The 6,000-nt window shown below is 36.0% G+C and overlaps 1 long non-coding RNA gene across 2 annotated transcripts in view; it reads right to left on the reverse strand.

Annotated features, from left to right (window-relative positions):
- Positions 1-6,000, reverse strand: part of LOC103885603 — a 49,678-nt gene extending 43,678 nt beyond the window's left edge. For both annotated transcript variants that reach the window (XR_002523766.2, XR_002523767.2), the window contains exons 1-2: positions 5,302-6,000; positions 4,360-4,460 (exon numbers count right to left, since the gene is read on the reverse strand). This is a non-coding gene — a long non-coding RNA (uncharacterized LOC103885603). The remainder of the gene's footprint in view (positions 1-4,359; positions 4,461-5,301) is intronic.

Consider the following 6,000-nt stretch of genomic DNA (forward strand, 5'->3'; position numbering starts at 1 on the left):
GAACTTTACCCATTACATCATTCAATGTTTCTTACAAAATCTCATGTAAAGAGCTTCTTCCCAATGTAGTGACAGAAAAAAAGGACATATTGGTCTTTCCTGAAGAATTGCTATATTTTTTTTTCTTTGTGATATTGAAGTTTATAAAATTCACCATTGTTACCTCTTCCTCCTGGCTGCCAAGAAGCCAAGAGCTAATCCTGAAGCTAAGCCATTTCTAGATTGCGTTAAGTGCTCTCAAAGTCCCTTGTGAATACCTCTATATTACTATTTACATATTATATTTAAGTTATTCATTTAATGTATTTTTCATCATTTTACTGTAAGTTCCTAAAAGCAGAAACCATATCTTTTATATCAGTTCATCTACAGTAACTATCCTGGTGCCTTGTATGCTGTAGGTTCTAGGAAAATTTTTGCTAAATTATAAACCAAATGGTGGCAATTATAAACCTGATGGTCACTAGGTTTCCTGTTCCCTTCTTTCTTGAGTTTTAATTTTATATTTTCATTTATTGATCTTATTGTACATGAGTCAATGCTAGGTATTAGAAGAAAATTCTCTTCTCTCCATTCTTTGTTATTTCCTTTCAGGTGGAGATAGCCCAGTTAGTCTTATACTTCTGGCTTCTCTCTGTCCATTTACTCAGTATATCCCAAGGGAGAGTGAGTGACTTATTTGATTGGTATATCTGGGGAGAATAAACCAGACATGCTCAGCCCAAATCCTCCATTTTTCTATTTTCACCTTTTAAGTCAGTTAGCTCTGGGTTTCTTTGATGAATTCCCTTTTATTCTTCTATTCACATAGATCTAGTTTGGCCTCAGAAACCTCAACGCCCTTTGTAAATACATGTCTCACTTTTTCATTTCCCAGTATTTTAGTTTATCCACTGTTATTTCCATAACAAGAAGATGTTTGCTGAATCCTCCGTTTTCTCTTCACCTACAAAACATCCTTCAATTACCTAATCTGCTGCTATAGCTCTTGCACTGTTTTTGAGCCAGCCTATTTCCCAATAATTAAACATCACAAATATGCTTCTTCTATGAATTTTTTGTTTTGGATTTGTGGTAATTTTTCCTGCTTTCTCCATACAAGCAGAACTTGCATCTCTAAATTGATAGTAGCTCATATTTCTTCTAAATTGCTCATTAATTTATTGTTGAAATATAATAAAATCTATTTCATTTCAAAGGAAGAAGCTGCACTGCACTGGATCTGCAATATTCATAAGCATAATTGGCAGGTGTTACAATGTAAAGCCTCAAAGATAATGTAAAATTAGACAAGACATGCAACTCCAGACTAGCCTTGGCTTGGTTCCAAGTGAAGGCCAATATTTATTATCTGAAGGCCTAAAATATCTTAGAATGGTATGCAAACCTAGTTTACAAACATGTTACATAGTATGAAACTAATCATTCTTCCAATGTTTGAATGTAGTGTGCAAAAGACCTATTAAATAAAAGGCAGCAAGAAAAGTCAGTGAAAATAGTCTGAATCAAAGATATCATGATCCCAGACTCAACCCAGTGGTCTTTTGGGAGTTCTCTAAACAGTATTTTCCTTTATATTAATAGCTCAAGTTCTTAAACAATTAGTCAGCAGATAAGAGCCAAAACGTATTGGCTCCTTTCTTTACTTTAATAAGACTAAGTTAGAGGATATAGTTTATACATGGAACAGTAAACCTCCAATATTGATCCAGATCACACAGATTAACCCACCTAGTTACAGTCATAGCCAAAAGTCTACAGATCTTCCCTAATGGGGCAGTCTCCCATTAAAATATGGCATATCAGAGCAGGGCAGAATGTAGGCCTTCTGGAAGTTACGTGCCCCAAGAAGAAAAATGGAGGAGCTGCACTGAGCATGACTAGTTCATGCTTCCAAATTTACTTGGTATAAATGCATATATGTCACTCTGTTTTCCCTGCACTGGAGTTTGTAGAAAGAGAGAGAGAGTTCAAAAGCATTAGAGGAATTGAGTCCACATTACTGAGGTCACTCAATAAGCTTAATACAATAAATTTGAATGAATAAAAATAAGAAAAAAATAATTGAGAAGATTCCACTGGAAAAATGTATATTCAGGTAGAAAAATTGTTGTAGAATTGCTAGGTATCACTCTTAAAATATTGTTTTAAGCACCAAAATTTAAAAAAAGTATTATCTTTAGGGGTTGTGGCTAAATTTACTTTTTAACACCTCTACTAAGGTTAGGCTATTGCCTGAGAGTAGCTGAACAGTAGCAGTATGGTCAATATGCACCCACACCAAGTAGTGCTCACACGATTATAAATTTAGAATTGTACAGTGAAGTATCACGGTATTACAAGAATAATGACAATAGGAGTTCACATTTAAGAGCCCCCTTCCTGTGTGCCACAAATGTGCTAAGTGATTACATATTACCATATTTGATCGTCAAAATATTTCTGTGAGTTAGATATCAATATTCCTATCTAAAGTTAGGGTAAACAAGGCTAAGCAACATACCACAGCTCATAAAGCTGAAAGTAGCAAAAGTCAGTATTTGACCCCAGATTGACTGACTATGAACCCTGTGTTCTTTTGCATATGCCAAAGTAAACACATCTGTAAATATTATGGGACTGGATTACGAGAACTCTAGGACCTTCTGACTTTCTATGTTTCTATGACCCGACAGTGTGAAAAGCTCCTGCTAGTTAAGCGCTACCCCAGATCATCGTTTTTCTTCTTTCCTCTTTGCATTCTTTTCTGTTTCTCTTCTATTTGAGAGTTCCAATGGGCTAATTGGAAAGATCTTGCATAAATACAGTAAAAGTCATTAGAAGGTTATCCAAAGGACAAAATGGGGAGGGAAGGTATGGTACAAGTGGAAAATTGTTGTAAGTTTGAATTACAATGTGGTTGGATCTGCTCAGGGCTTAGCAGAGGAAGACATTATATTGCCAGGACGTTGCTAGGTTTTACTTTAAATTTACTTTAAATTCTAAGATACAAAGAAGGCTTTAACTTAAAAATGGAAGATAAATATTTCACAAATATGTTCTTATATCTCATAATTTGAAAGATTAATCTCTGAAGAAACTATGGAGAATACTGATCATCATCATCCTAAGAAATATTCCTAGCAATTCTTAAAACACATTTGTATTTCCCCAGTTTAAGTAGTGTTATGCTGGAAAGAGGAGCTGGATTTTCAAGTTAAATATTTGGATTTTGCTGTGTGAAATAGGATACATTGGTTGGTCTCTCTGAGCATCAATTTCTTCATCTGTACAAAAGTCCAAAATCAAATTCCATTTTATTTATTAAATAATTTATTAAATAATAATGCAGATTTAAGTGCCTAGCTCAAGGATGGACCTCTAACAGATTTTAACGAATGATGGATTATATTTAAATCAATAGAGGTATATTATTACATTTTCTTCAAAATCCCAGATAACTTTCTTGACAATTGTCATAATCTTGTAAAAGACTGAAGATAATTTCTATTTATTCAATTATGCATTTACCAACTGTTTTTGGGTGCCTACAGTTTGCCAGGTGCTGTGTTAGGCTTTGCAGAGGTAGAGATTAAAGGAATGTTTTCAGGTTGCTTATGATCAAGTAGGGAAGAGACAAGAAAATAGATAATTACAAATATCATCAGGAAACATTGTAGGGTAGAGGAAATGTCCCATAAAGAACTCCTAACTGTAAAATAAACATAATCCTATATCTAACCAGATTGGTCCATGGAGTTCCTCGGCAACTCGTTAACCTTTTCAACAAATCACCTTGCTCTGATATGTGGCTCTAATTCTTATAAATTGAAGATATTTGCAGTATTGAACGGCACACTGGACTTTGGAACAATAACTAAATTTCAGACCTGGGTTTGTCATTTAGCCATTGCCTGATTGGGCAAGTCAAGATACATACATGAACGTTAGTTCTCCCCTCTGTGTGTGTGTGTGTATCCCTGTGTGTATACGAATTAAACAACAGGATTTTTCATTTATGTAACATTTTTAAAATCACTAATTGAATGGTTTAACAATTGTAAAAAGGGCAAGAAAAATCTAGATTTTTCCACACATAGCAACTAAAATAAATAGTCACTGAAGGTCACAAGTTGAATATATGTAGCATTACTTAACGCCAAATGAGGGCCTGCTTCTGCCTCCTGGATCCAGTGAGGTTTCAGGCAGGGAGGGCTAATACGAGGTATGTATATTGACAACCCCACAGTTTGCATAGCTCTCTGGCCATACGCCTCTCCCCTACTTAGTTCAAATAAAGTTTCAAAATCATTTTCTCAAGCTTTTGCTCTAAGTAGTCACTACCAATCTATCAGAGTTGGCTCTTGAGTTGAAACTTACTTGTCATTCCAGATTCATAATCAGAGTCTGACAAAGAGTCTCTCTGGCATGGCTTCTGATGCCTTTTTAAAATTAATTAATGCTTGGAATGTTGAAGTCAGCTAGAGGAAATATCAAGAAACAGGAAGATTTCACACATTCATTTCAAAAACTTTCAGAAATTCGTATAATTAAACACATACTATGACCAAAGCACTTGGTGTCTACAGGTGTCCTTATAGCTACTGAACTGCATCTACAAGCTTCCTGAGTTCTCTGTGAGTTTTCATGATAACTCCCCGCTATCTATAGCCATCTACATCTGTCCTTCTAATATATAGGGGGAAAAGTTAGACTTTTTATTTTATTTATTTATTTATTTATTTATTTATTTATTTATTTATTTATTTTTGAGATGGAGTTTCGCTCTGTCGCCCAGGCTGGAGTGCAGTGGCCCGATCTCAGCTCACTGCAAGCTCCGCCTCCTGGGTTCACGCCATTCTCCTGCCTCAGCCTCCCAAGTAGCTGGGACTACAGACACCCACCACCACGCACGGCTAATATTTGTATTTTTAGTAGAGACGGGGTTTCACCATGTTAGCCAGGATGGTCTCGATCTCCTGACCTCGTGATCCGCCCGCCTCAGCCTTCCAAAGTGCTGGGATTACAGGCGTGAGCTACCACGCCCGGCCAAAAGTCATTCTTAATAGTTTAGTCTTTGAGACTAAATTTTGTATATTGTAAATTTTGTATATTGACTTTGTATGATTATCTATAGGTATGTTACATATGTTTAGGCATGCTACATTTATTTTTAGGCATTTCATGTTGTTGATGTTATTGTAATTGTATCGTTTTAATTTTAATTTCCATTATTTGTAGCTAGTGCATTAGTCAGTTTGGGGTATTATAATAAGATACCACATACTAGGTGGCTTAAATAATGGAAATTTATTTACTCACAGTTCTGGAAAGTAGAAGTCCAAACTCAAGGTGCTAGCAGGATTAGTGTCTGGCGAGGCTTTTTTTCCTTTTTTTCCTGGCTTAAAGATGGCCACCTTCTCACTGTGTCCTCATGTGGCCTTTCCTCTGTGTACTCATGAGGGGGAGGGGAAGAGATATCCCTCTGGTATCTCTTCCTTTTCTTATAAGGACACCTGTTCTATTGGAGTGAGGCCCAACATTATGACCTCACTTAACCTTTATTACCTCGAGCACCCCTTTCTCCAAATACAGCCATATTGAAGGCCAGGGTGTCAACATATGAGTTTTATGGGGACACAATTCAATCCACAAGAGCTGGTATACAAAAATACAATTAATTCTTATATGCGGTAGTCCTCCTTTCCCTGCAGGTTTGTTTTCCTCAGTTTCATTGAGCTGTGGTCAACCTCGGTCTGAAAATAGGTGCCTATAGTAACAACAGGATATTTAGAGAGAGAGAGAGGGTCACATTCACATGATTTTTATTACAGTATATTAAAATATATTGGCATAATTGTTCTATTTTATTATTAATTGTTGTTGCTAATCTTTTACTCTGCACAATTCAGTAAATTTCATCACATGTATGTTTAGCAAAATATATTAGGCTGGTCGCAGTAGCTCACGCCTGTGATTCCAGCACCTTAGGAGACTGAGATGGGTGGATCACCTGAGGTC

Source organism: Papio anubis, chromosome 1 (assembly GCF_008728515.1).
Source record: "Papio anubis isolate 15944 chromosome 1, Panubis1.0, whole genome shotgun sequence".
Classification (NCBI taxonomy): Eukaryota; Metazoa; Chordata; class Mammalia; order Primates; family Cercopithecidae; genus Papio; species Papio anubis.